Source organism: Polistes dominula, unplaced genomic scaffold, assembly GCF_049000335.1.
Source record: "Polistes dominula isolate Pdom_NZ unplaced genomic scaffold, Pdom_raw_medaka contig_17, whole genome shotgun sequence".
Taxonomy (NCBI): Eukaryota; Metazoa; Arthropoda; class Insecta; order Hymenoptera; family Vespidae; genus Polistes; species Polistes dominula.
In genome coordinates this window covers 4,064,036-4,077,582 of record NW_028301049.1, presented here as the reverse complement: position 1 = coordinate 4,077,582, position 13,547 = coordinate 4,064,036, and the positions used below count along the sequence as shown (strand labels likewise).

General features: G+C 28.6%; 1 long non-coding RNA gene across 1 annotated transcript; it reads left to right on the top strand.

Moving 5' to 3' along the window:
* Window positions 1–9,558: 9,558 nt before the first annotated feature.
* On the top strand, window positions 9,559–11,260 carry LOC149031593 (uncharacterized). Its single transcript, XR_016177616.1, has 2 exons — window positions 9,559–9,697; window positions 10,738–11,260. It is a non-coding gene; the product is annotated as an uncharacterized LOC149031593 (long non-coding RNA).
* The last annotated feature ends 2,287 nt before the right edge of the window (window positions 11,261–13,547 follow it).

The window sequence follows — 13,547 nt, the reverse complement described above, 5'->3', positions numbered from 1 at the left end:
TTTAGCTGTGTCAACTAAAACATATCTTTTTTCTGATTGTTTTTTTACACAATGGGGATTCAAAGGACACCCAATGTCCGTTCGGTAAGGGCGTGCCCCTTGTAGCACAAGGAGCAATTACAGGATCGGCAGAGTTCATTGACACCGGTTGGTGGTCCAATTAGCACAGCATCCGATGAACGAAGGAACGAAGGAACGAACTTGGGGTGGTTGAGTGCAATTGCCTTGAGAACCACCATATAAATTTCTTACTACGAACGCAATGTGTGCATATAGGACTCCTGTTTTCTCTCTCACATCAGTCGGATTAACTGTGCACACCCATTGCGAGTTGTGCAACTTTCTTGCTTGTGTTTCACGGATTTCTCATCGCAAGCAAGCACACACTTGCTGAAAGGGTTATTAAACGCCTTCCTTTTAGACTTCTGATCGATGATTGCACCGACGACAGTTACTATCTCGAAACTGCCGGTCCGTGTTAAACGTCGCTTTTGCGGAAATAGTATTATACGGTTAACCGTTTCCCTCTTGGTAAGGTGCATCATCACTTTAAAGATTACTAAATCCAACTCTCAGAAATCCATCTTGTATTCTCATCTTCTGTCCATTTAACAAGTATTACTTTTAATTGTCTTATTTTATTTTTTATTATTTTTAAACACATTTATAATAATTATTAGAATTATTATTATTTATGCAATTCTATAATTCGTTTGATTAAATAATTGTTATACCAAATTGACAATAAATTGTTATTGGGATCCTAACTTTAACAAATTTTTGTTTTAATATAATAAAAAGTATTATTTTTGATTACAAAAGTTGAGAAATTATTTAAAATAATTTGATAAATTACCATTATAAAATAGAATGACGTAACAGATTATCATGTATAGGTTAATAGACTACAGGCCCGACCAAAAAATCGATGGGTCATATGATCCCGCAGAAAACCTGTATTGGACGATAGAAGGGCATAAAATAATAATTTTTAGCACTATGCCGTGACTTGTAAGCTGTCCAAATAAGTGCAGGTGAGAATTAAAGGGGTATTCTGGTCTAGAAGCATGGATTTTAGGTACTTTTTCAAGTGCAATAACAAAAAAACGAATAATATTTTCACTATCTATAATGTTACAAGATATTTATTAATATTTTAAGAATACATGAAAAAAAAATAGTAAAAAAATTCAAAATTGAAAAAGATATAAGCTGATGAAGTGGGGGGTCTCAAAAAATTGGTGCTCGACGGTTGTCACGATTGCAGCTCTTCTAATAATCCGAAATAAAAAAATAAAAAAGATTATTAATTAAGAATACTGCCGCTATCGTCCGAACTAAGAGAATTAAACAAAATTTTTTTTTCACTAAATTACGGCTGTCTGAAAAAAAGATACAATATTTTTACCACTTTTTTTTTACTGTTCCGAATTTTTTCAAAATAGTAGAAATTGAAAATTATTGTAAGAGGTTTGATTAGTACGATAGAGAAATGCATAGAGAAGACTCTTACCAAATTTCAAATAAATCGGTTAAGTAGAACTTGAGATATCATTGCAACCGTGACAAAAAAAACAGTTTCGAGAAAAACGCGTTCAAAGTTTCGCATAATAAGGGTAGGATATAGGAAGCCGCGTCACTAAAACAGCTATATCTCCGAAAATAATTTGAATTTTGAAAAATCTTCTTAAGGACATATTCTTAAAAGGTTAAGCTTTAAAAATATGAAAAAAAAAAATCGATTTTTTCCAATATCTAGACCAGAATACCCCCTTAAAAGGCACAAAATAACCAGGTGCTTTTTTATCAAATGATTTTTTACGGCATTCTTACCACCTATAGATCCATCAAAAATAATAAGAAAACACGTAGTGCCGTTAAAAAATATTAAACCACAAAGTCGGAAAAAATTTTTGATTTTCTGACAAAACCCCGGGACTATTACATCATTTGATTATTTACGGCGTTTGTTTCATACAATTTAAATACCTATTCTAATTGATTATTCCGCAACGCCGTGCAAAAATCATGCAACAAGGGAGAAAAATCCAGGGTTAAAATCCACCTTTTTCCCCGGGTCTGGGGGATGATCTGAAAATCAACGGCACCAGCTTCAGTTTATTTTTTAGCACTCAGAAGTACAAATTAAAAGAATGCCGTTTAAAAATTGTAGTTTTTTGTATAGCCGGGTATAGCCGGATAAGTATGGAAAATCTGCCCCCGTTGCTTTTTGACTCGCACTTGGGGGATCGATTTGGTGTCGAATAAAATTAATTCACCTCAAATTTTAGCTCTTTTACTCAAACGGTTCTCGAGATTTTCAAAAAAACCTGTTTTTTCGATTTTATTTTTATTTTTATAGTAAAATTCAAAGCTAATCAATGACGATTTTTTTTTCTAGTTTTTAGGTGTCCAGGACATGAAAAAAAAGTATGATCGTAATATTTTAACGAAAAGCTGATTTTTGGCGGACGCAAGGAAATTAAAATCTTTTTTTTTTTTAGCTTTTTTGGAATATGTCACTCACCAAAACTCGTCAGAATATGTCTTTTATACTCCTCTACACTCAGGAGTTTTCTTGAATTTTTTGAAGTGGTGAAGCAATATGAAAAAAAATAAAAACTCATTTTTTGTCTAAGATCTCAAGTTTTAACTAACCTATATATTTTTTTTCAGTTAAAAAAAATGTGAAAAAATATTTTTGTACCTAAAATACACTTTGCTAGAAATAAACATAAAGATTATTATAAAACATTTAAGATATATTCCGTCTAACATAATTAGAAGGGTTATTGATTATTGAAAATACACTTAAAGATGGTACTTATATATTTTTTATACGGTTAGATATTATTTTAAATCTTATGCAACAAAAATAAAAATTATAATAAAAGATGTAACTATATTAGTCTTCATCACTGTCTTCATTCACTATGACACTAATTTTTTATAGGATCTCAGCAGGTCTTACAATTTTCGCCAAATATCGAGCGTAAGATAAATAATATATGATAGCAGCAATGTGAGAGCAACATCCAACAGTCCAACATAACACGATAAGTTTTGAAATCTTTTAGCGAAATTTCCGTAAAATATTTCCAAAAAATCTATCAGAAACCTTGCAGGCATCATTCTAAAATATTTTGAAAAAGATTCATAAAAGATTTTACAAAAATATTTTAAAAACATTTCTAAAATATTTTACTGATAGAGTAATCTTTTGCAAGTCTCTTGACACGGACATTTTGACCTTGTAGAAAGATTTTTTAGAAACCTTTTTGAAAGGTTAAAAGCTTTTCGAAAAATGTTTTAGAAAGTTTTTAGAAAGTTTTTATGTTATGTGGCGTGCGTCTACCATTCGCACAATCACAACAATATCGACTTATTCCGGAAATATCGCTCTTATCAGGCTGATATTCAATAAGACAATGATATGTCTTCGAATTAATATGTCAAGATCTGACTTCGAACTTTATGATATTAGGTGTAATTTTTAAATAATGGAATGTGATTATTCCATTTTCATCCATCATCTCAGCTAAATACGATATAGCTTAAGACATTTAGCTTTATAAGAGCTGAAGTTATTATTGCAAAGGGAACTTTTCTTCTGGCCCAACGATTAGTTTCTATCTCCAAGGCTAAAGTATTCTCTTGATTTTTTTTTGAATTCATGGCAGCAATTATTTTTTCTGTAAGATCAAGATCAGAATCAAGTCTTATTCCAAATTCAAAAAAAAATGAGTTTTTAATTTTTTTCATATTGTTCCACCACTTCAAAAAATTCAAGAAAATTCCTGAGTGTAGAGGAGTATAAAAGACATATTCTAACGAGTTTTGGTGAGTGACATATTCCAAAAATGCTAAAAGAAAAAGATTTTAATTTTCTTTCGTCCGCCAAAAATCAGCTTTTCGTTAAAATATTACGATCATACTTTTTTTTCATGTCTTGGACACCTAAGAACTAGAAAAAAAAATCGTCATTGATTAGCTTTGAATTTTACTATAAAAATAAAAATAAAATCGAAAAAACAGGTTTTTTTTGAAAATCTCGAGAACCGTTTGAGTAAAAGAGCTAAAATTTGAGGTGAATTAATTTTATTCGACACCAAATCGATCCCCCAAGTGCGAGTCAAAAAGCCACGGGGGCAGATTTCCCATACTTATCCGGCTATACCCTTTAATAATAACATTGAGTTAATTTAGTAAACAGATTCAATGAAATTTGTTAAATGTTAAATTTGAATAACGAACATTTTGATAATATTGATCTCACGTACTGTAATTCGTATTCTACAAACGGTGCAAAACCACATACAGAGAAAATTAATATTTAATTTTAACATCACCATGCTATTCATACGTTTCGTATTATATTAATTGTTTAGAGTTTTTAGATAAATAATCTACAACAATTATAAGAATAATTTGTGCACGTACGTAATTGCATAAAATGAAAATGCCTTTTAAGATTGCAACTGGTATTTCCTAATAAAGGCCAAAGCTTACAACAATCACATAAACGATTTGAATAAGCTCGTTAGTGATTTTAGTCCAAGGATTTTCTATTTTTAATTGGATCATTTCCAATCATACAAACGACCGACTATTACAATTTTATCTAACAATCAAAAGAAATAAACATCAATATTATTTATTTATTGGAAAAACGTACTGAAAGAACTACAAAGTATTAAGTTTAGCATGAAAATGTATAATACGAAATTAAATGACTGAATATTTTATACATTGCCCGACCTATAAGTCAGGCAATGTATGAAATAACATTTATACAGATAGAATACGTAGAAGTATTTTATATTAAAGAAGAACAGTTTTTAATTTAGCATGTAAATGTATTAGATGAAATTAAATGACTTAAAATTTTATACACATAGAATACATAGAAGTATCTCATATTAAAGAAGAACAGTTCCTAGTTTAGCATGTAAATGTATAATACGAAATTAAATTACTGAACATTTTATACAAATAGAATATATAGAAGTATTTTATATTAAAGAAGAACAGTTCCTAGTTTAGCATGTAAATGTATAATACGAAATTAAATAACTTAACATTTTATACATTGCCCGACCTATAAGTCAGGCAATGTATGAAATAACATTTATGCAAATAATTCTATCTTCTAGGTATTCACATAGAAGTATTTTACATTAAAGAAGAACAGTTTTTGCATCAGGGCTGTATCAGGGTTTCTAGGTGTCCGGATTGCGACTGGGTTACGTCAGAGTTTCTAGGTGTCCTGGTTTCGTCAGGGCTAGGTCCGGGTTTTGTCAGGGCTACGTCCGGGTTACGTCAGAGTTTCTTGGTGTCCGGGTTACGTCAGGACTTCTAGTAGTCCAGGCTTCGTCAGGGTTACGTCAGGGTTTGTAGGTGTTCAGGCTGCATCAGGTTTTCTACTGGGTTTCGTCAGGGTTTTGACAGGGTTTCATCAGAGGTTTTTATGGTTAGCATTGGAAAATGAATGAAACTGACATTGAGAAATGTCAGATAATAATTACGTTCTTTTTACAAACGTCATCTTCTGTCATCAAATTGCAATTATAAATTTTGAAAAGAACTATTTTTTATATATTAAAAGACAGAGAAAATGTTTTTCATAATTAAAACGAAATAAATTTTTTTACGAGGTGTTACCTTGTCAGCCTAAATATTGTCTTTGCATAGGTCATTATATTTTCAATGGTAATTAAGACTATCCATGTTACCTTACTCGTAGTCTAACTTTATGATTAATAATAAATTTGTCTATTCTTATTCAGGTGTATCAGTCGTATGACACATCTCTCTACCTTTTCTTCTTTAAATATTTCTTTAAGTGTTATTTAATCTCATCAGAAATTTCAAGCGTTGTAACGAGAATGATGGTTCATTTGTGTTATTGCAAAATTTATAAAATAATAAGATTTTTAATTAGGTCATATTTTATCCATACAGAAATTGGACTTATTTTCATACATTAAATAAACTTACTCCGTGCATCTAAATTTTTTGATATTTATTTTATATAAAAAAAAAACTAACAGTTTATTATATGTTTTTTAAACTAACAGTAAGTTAAACATTTTTATAATATTTAATACTTTTATTATTATTTTTTTGAAACTAAATTTATTTTATTCCCAATTTATTAATGATTGATAATTTTCTGTATAAATTGATACAAAATATTAATAAAACAAAAAAAAAATAACGAGTAATAAAAATTTGGTGTTGAGATTTGAGGGGGTTTAGGGGGTTAATAAAAGGAACAAACGAACTTGAAAATGTATTGCCAGATATATACTTATCGATGAACACGTGAAACGAGCTTTTCAATTGAAAAAGTCACATGATAAGATTTATCGAATATATCCTCTATAAAAATTTAATTTGGTAATGCTTATCGAACGATAAATCATTCAAATGTCAAAAAGGGAATACCTAACTTGAGCTTCCCTTCATGGAAATTCGTAAAAAAGAATACAGGATATATGCACGTATATACGCGACACGATATTATTTCTCATAACGTTTCTCTTCAAAGCATTCACATACTTTCTTAATTCACAATCATTCCTGATAAATTTTTTAATATAAAACTTTATCAAAAAAATTAGCATGAAATAATTATCACAATTTATTTTTATTTTTAATACGAAGTGTAACCCTTTTTGATCAAACAAGGCCTTGAACTACATACCATAAAAAGAATCATACTTAAATCTTAGCATTAATAAAAAAACTTTGTAACAAACCTTAGAAAAATTTAATTAAAAAATTATTCTAATTTAATAATGTATATAAAGGTACATAATATAAATATTAAATAAATATATAAAAATAATATAAATAGATAATCAAAATAGTTTTATTCTACATTCATTAATTAAATGTAATTAAAATAGTTTTGTATTAATTTTAGGTTAGAATAATTTATTAGGATACAATATAATCAATTTAGTACATAACAGGTTTATGATAAAACTTTTATATATTATTTAACAATAATATATTATATAAATATATTTTAATAATAGAAAAAGATGTGTGTGTTTATTTTAATATTATTTAATTTAATTATTATTTTATCTATTTAATAATAATAAAAATGTGCTCCTGTAAAGATGCAACTCTTTAGACACACTTGAAAATGTTGCTTTTCAGCGCCATCTATTGACCGGTATTTTTTTGCTACCCAAACTGTTTATACACGTTTGTATTATAAGTTGCCTATCTTTAAAACAAAACAAAAATAATTCTATCTCAATAAATGGCGCCTGCAATTAAAACATTTTTAAATGTGTCTGGCGGGTTGCATTCCAACAGGCGTAAAGTTTTTATAAATAATGATAAAAATTGAATTTAAATTTTGTAATTAATATGCTTCGTAGTATACAGTCAAATTTAATAGTTTCGTATTAATCTTTCGTTAGAATATAATCGATTTAGTAAATAACACGTTTCTAAGGGAAAATTTTGAAGTAAACTAGCGAATGGATTACACGTGCTTATACGTCTTTAATCTCGTTGCTTTAGTCTAGTTACGCGTCTAGTCTGGTAACAGTTTGCTTCTCTTCCAAAATCTAAACACCAGGCTTCTACTTACTCGTTTGTACCACCATAGGAACCACCAACATCCTATTAAGAGACAAGCTTAAGTTGCATCAACAACTTTTCCCTTTTATATTTCTTACAAAGTGTGTCAACGAATGACATAAACTATAGTAAATGGAACAACGTCGGTTAAAGAAAAATGATCGAAACGATAAGAAAGAAAATGGATCGTAATCGTTTCACTTTAGAAAATGGCTACTTCTTTCTAAAAAGATCTTCTTGAAAAATTTCATTTTCAATCAAAATAAAATAATATTCATCTATAAGAAATGGATAGATAAGTTTTATCTAACTTATTGGATGATACATTAAAATCACAAATAATCAAATATCAATTTGGTAAATAAATAATCAATTCTTTGAACTGTTCAATCATGTTTTTTTAATAATTTAATGATCATTTTATTATCTCATTATTTTACTTATTTTTCAATAAAAACTTTGTATCTATTAATTTATTTTATTAAACTAAAAGAAGCATCCAATTAGAGGTAACGAAAGTTAGTAATATTTCAAAAGGATTAAAATTACTAAATATATTTTTAACAAGCATGAATCGTGTATCTTCCCTCTAATTAAATAATTAATAATTATTTTAAAAATTACAAATCTTTTTCTAAAAAGTTCGGAAAATTACATTGCATTACGAAAGAAACATTGAAAAAAGAAAAGAAAAAAATTGTCTAACAACAGTAAGAAATTTATATTAGATTCAATACTAAATGAAGCTTAAATACTTACAATTAAATCAGAGTAACATAGAGAAATAGAAATAAAGAAAGAGAAAGTAAAAAGAAAAGAAAAGAAAAGAAAAGAAAAAAGAAATAAAAAAACAGATAATGTATCCTAATAGATCCTACAAAATTAATTGCACCAACCTATTTCAGTTTTTCCTCACAAGAAATATCGTAATGGCTATGAAGAATAAAAAAAAGATAAAAAGAAAAGGTATTGTTTCAAATTTACGAGGGTCTTTCAATCCACGATTTTTGGTCTCCTTTTTCTTTTTTTTTTTGGGTTTCGATCGTTTACCTAATATTCTTCTTTTTTTACTATGTTTCTTTTGAAACAATACGAAAGTTAACTTATAATAATTTTTAATATCAAATGAACGACAATTTAATGTTACTTTTTGCAATCTTTATTTTCATTACGTTTGAATAACAATAAATAATAAATAATAAAATAAAAGGTACTAAAATTGAAATTATTTATCTGCTAACTTATTTACGAAATGACGACGATATTCGGATTAAAACGTAACTATAAACACGTGTATACTAATTACTTTTTTTTCTCTTTCCCTTAGGATAGGAAAAGAAAATTTTATAACGTACTACGTAAAAATTCTTAATCTCTTCTCTTATAAATTATTTAACGAAATTGTATTACGAAATACAAATGAGTGTATATAATACGAAAAAGAAAAGAAAAAAGGAAAAGAAGAAGAAGGAGATGAAAAATAAGAAGAAAATGTTAAGTTCACGCGATAGCGAAAAAGGCAAGCTTTTTATCTAAGAAAGAACTTCTTTAAACATTAGCCGGTAGATTTGACGGCAAATCCGCCGTAACGATGCAATCACGAAAGGAATGAGAAAATAGACGATAAACTTTAAACTCTCTTTCTCTTCCTTTCTCTCATCCTTATTCACTTCAAATTTTTAACTATAAAATATAAATTAATTCTACGCTTATAAAGTTTCAAATGTCGAACACCCCTTTGCAAACCATATAATTCTACTTTTTTTAGTCATACACTAAATTTCTTATTTAAAATATATATATATATATAAGGTGAGTCGGGGAAATATGCCAGTGCGGAGAATATGCCACTTTGCTATATCTCCTATAATTATAAATAGATATCGATAGGAGCAAGATTGAGGTGTCTATTATCTACAGCTGACCATAGAGTCATGTGGGGCAAGTGTGTGCAGCGGGTAAGTGTGCGCAGGTTTATTTTTTATAAAACCGTTGACAGTAGAGTAGGGGAACTGACTGCCTTCAGTAGTCACTACGATGTTGGACAAAAGACTAGAGTCTTGTCTGACAAGGTTACGTAGTTTCAGTTATATTGGTAAGTAAAATTTTTGGTTATAATTCTTACGATTTTTCTTAATTTTTAATTAAAATACTTTTATATTTAAGTTGCTGAAATTAGCATTGATTGTATCCAAGTATGCTCAATTATGTATCTAGTTTTAATAATTACATATTGAAACTTGGTAAAATGACGCAACAATGCTTAATTTTAACCTAATTCTGTACAGGCAATTTGGGTTAAGGGGTTATATACAGTTAGAATTTTCAAAAAATCGATTTTTTTTTAATTTTATTTTCTTAATGTACATATATTTAAGAATACACACAGAAAATTTCATATCGTTCCGGTGAATATTTTCAAAGTTACAAGCTAATTTGAAAAAGCGTTTCAGAGTGCTTGAAGTACAAGGTACAAACTTTAAACGCGTTTTTCTCAAAATGGTGTTATCAAAGTCGGTGACCAACATTACTCGAAAACGGCTAAACCGATTAGTCTCAAATTTTAACACGACCTTTTTAAATATATTTTTAGTAATTAATCGAAGATTTTTTCTCTCCGATAGATATTTTTTTTTTATAAACAATTTAAGGCCGAAATTTCGGTGAAGAATCGATTTTTTTTTTGAGAAACCGCCATTTTGTCAAAAAATTTTATTTTGCTTATTCCTTCGATTAATTACTAGATTTAACATTATTTTAGCGAAATCTGTTTGGTTTTTTAATTTAAGATGATCCAGTTCCGAGATATAGTGGTCACCGCAAAACGTCTTTTTTGAGAGGAGCTCCTGGAGATCAGCTGTAGCTCTTTTTCAAATAAATATTTTTACTAGTACTAAGTCTTAAAATACAGTTAAAAGATACCATAATATGTGTATAAATTTTTGGATCAATAAATTTAAAAGGTTTCTCAGAAAAAATTCTGGAAAATTCACTTTTTTTCGGCCGTCTAACTGTATATAACCCCTTAATTGTGCGCATAAGGTTGTGGGGTAAGAGTACACATATTTAAATGCGTAATTTTACCCCGATAGTGGCAGTTCTTTGTGTATTGACAATTCTTTTTATTTGTTTCAGTTTATTCTTATCAAGTTATATATTATCTAAAAAAACAACAATGCCTCGAAATTATAAGCGAAAGGCTCCTCACAGATCCATTGTTTCTAGTGATCAATTTAATGCTGCTAAGAGATTGATTGCTGAAGGTTTAAGTAAAAGAAAAGCACCGGAACAAATAAATAATAAAATAATAACAATAATACTATGTAATAATTGTCTCGATATAAATTGAGATAGATAGTATTTGTGAAAGTATATATGTAATATATAAATATTAAAAATAAAATAAATAATGGTAAATGTTGATAAAAAATGATATTTATATCATGAAATATAGTTTATTTAAATTTAACAAGCTACCGTTTAAGTTATTATATGTGCGTACACTTACCCGCAGTGTTGCGCACATATACCCCGATATTGGGGTAAGTGTACGCATTCTGACTAAGTTTTATTTTAATTGTTTTCTAAAATTACCATTAAGTAAACTTTATTTCAAGTTATGTAATTGATAAATCAATAAAGTCTTTAAATAAATAAATTTTTTTCAATTTATTTCATACAAATATTATCACTTCATGATAATTAAAAAAAAAAAAAAATGCGCACTCTTGCCCTACATGACTCTACTGCGTAAATACTACAGTATACCGACGTAGTTTTCAGTTGCTTTCTAGACACGGTTGGATTAATTTGCTGAGAATCTAAAATTTTCTGTAACTTTAATGTTTATTTTCTATCATATTTATACGTTTTTCTTAAAAAGAGTTTTCGTATATTATGTAGAATTAACAATATTTCATAACGATACTGATTTTAAAACATTACATGTAAGATTTTTTCTTTTTCTTTTACTTTAACATTTTTTTGTGCATTCGGGGCAAAATGTCACAAAATGAGTTGGGGTAATATATGCCAGTGCAGACTTTTGTCCTGTATGCCACATAAGTTTTTATAGTAAGAAAGGACCGAAATGCGATTGGGTGCAATGTGGCAAATGTGAAAAATGGATGCACGAAACTTGTTGTAAAAGTTAAACTTGTCCTGTATGTAAGTCATAAAATTTGTCAAATTTATTATTGTTATCTCGTTTTTTTTGAAGCTATTTATTATAATTATTAATGTTGTTAATCAAAATGATATTTGTTATACTGTAAAAGTATTAAATTACGAGTTATTTGTGATATTTATATGAAATTAAGTTCTTTTTTGAGTAAGTGGCATATTACCCCTACATGTGGGGAATATGCCACTTTTACCACGCACTAATTTATTGTTATTTATTAATAAATAAATACATATTTAGACAAATGTTATTGTGCATTAAATAAATAGAGGCAATGTTTATTAAATCCACGTATTTAAGTTGATTTAAATTTATTTATGTACATACTTATATATATATATATATATATATTTTTTAGATTGATTTTTTCCTTAGCAGTGGCATATTTCCCAGATTTATTTTACACACATCGAAAAAAGATTTGCATCACCTCAGTTAATACTATTTATTACAGGTACTGAGGTGTGTACTGCAATCTGGATCACAATTTCTGAAAGTCTAACTGTATGATGGTACAACATGCAAATATGTGGATTTCATGAACAATAAAAACAGCTGATATGTTGTTTGTGTTGATCTCTTATTCCATTTGTATGTAAAGGTTCCGGAATTCTTGGAACCAAAGTGATGCAAAACTTGAAACTTAAGAAAATAATCAATTTAGGCAATGTCAATTATTATTATATACGATGGTGGTTCGTATTTGCATTATTTTGGAATGTTTGATTTCCCCTAAATATCCTATAAATAAATTTTAAAAAAAAGTTATGTATATTTTGAATTTTTAATTTTAATTTTAATAATAACACGTTTCCCAGAGTTGCCAAAGTTTTAAATGCAAAATAAATACAATTATTTTTTCATAACTCTTATAAAAATCATAGGTTTGGTAAAAATTGATGAATATGTTTGAAATTTGTTACAGTTGTAGGTTATATTTATTATTCAGAAAAAAAGAAGATATTTTGGTCTCTACCAAATAACTCCCTCTGGAAATAAATATTCTAAAATGATATAAATAAGAGCCACCCTAATACAATATCTAAACTATATATATAGTATTATGTAAAGTATAGATATATATTTTATATAAAAATATATAAAGTATAGATATATGTGTTATTTAAATGTTCTTAACAGTTTCGTTGTGTGTTCTGTAAAATCCATTCATTTTATTCGCGGCTTTAAAAGTTCGAGCTAGCCGAGTTAGAGAAAGACTGGATGACCTTATAGTTATATTACACGAACAGCATGGCTTTATAACCCCCACCCCTTACCTCTCTCTCCCCCCCTAACCTTCTCACTGTTCTCTTTTCTTTTCACTGATTCACTCTCTCACCTTTACCACGACTACCACTACTACTATTACTACTACTACTACTACATTCACCCAACACTTTATCACCCTCGTCTCTCTAGGGAAACTTTTGCAATTAACGTCGTGACAGCTGGAGAATGTTAATTCCGCCAAGTCACCAGTAGCCGTACCATGGATCTCGCCAAATTCCGCGATCCTCGTTTCAAAAGCACCCCCTAGAAGATCACTGCCAGCATACTGTGTGTGTTCCTTATAGGAAAATCTTACTATCCATTTTTAATACTTTTCATCCACTTCCCTGTTTCTATTTGTCCCTATTTCTTCCCATGCTTAGTTATTTTTATTTATTTATTTATTTCATTCTTTACTATCGCAACAACAAATTTCTCTCTTCCCCATCATCTGCCATAACTTTCCTATCAAGAATGTCTTTTACTTGAGACC